This window comes from Haliotis asinina, chromosome 6 (genome assembly GCF_037392515.1).
Source record: "Haliotis asinina isolate JCU_RB_2024 chromosome 6, JCU_Hal_asi_v2, whole genome shotgun sequence".
NCBI classification, from domain to species: Eukaryota; Metazoa; Mollusca; class Gastropoda; order Lepetellida; family Haliotidae; genus Haliotis; species Haliotis asinina.
In genome coordinates, this window is record NC_090285.1 from 49,789,610 (window position 1) to 49,790,054 (window position 445).

Below are 445 nucleotides of genomic sequence, written 5' to 3' on the forward strand. Positions count from 1 at the left end.
GATGTGTAGAGATCATGTGATCAGTCACGTGAATCAACTGAGGCATTTGCGAAGCAGGACTAAACAGACGTCTTCACAGCTACAAACGTCGGTTCAACCAGGGATAATTTACAACTCTATATATTGGCTCCCTGGTTCAACTGATGTTTCCACGTGGCATTCTAGCTAGTTGTTACGAAGCCTGTTTGCCAATTAAGCCTATAAACTAAAATTTAATGGTATTTGTTTTCACTAATGTCACAGTGAGTTTAGTTTTATGTCGCACTCGGCAAATTCCATCTATATGGCGGCGATCTGTAAATAATGACCAGAGAGCTGGTAAATAATAAGAGAGCTTCGAAAATCTGGGCCCTGGAATCCATGCTGGGGCAGGATCCGCATTTCTGCCGCCATTCACTGACATAAAAGACACCTGAACGGACATGGTATTCCAAGGTTCCATCGC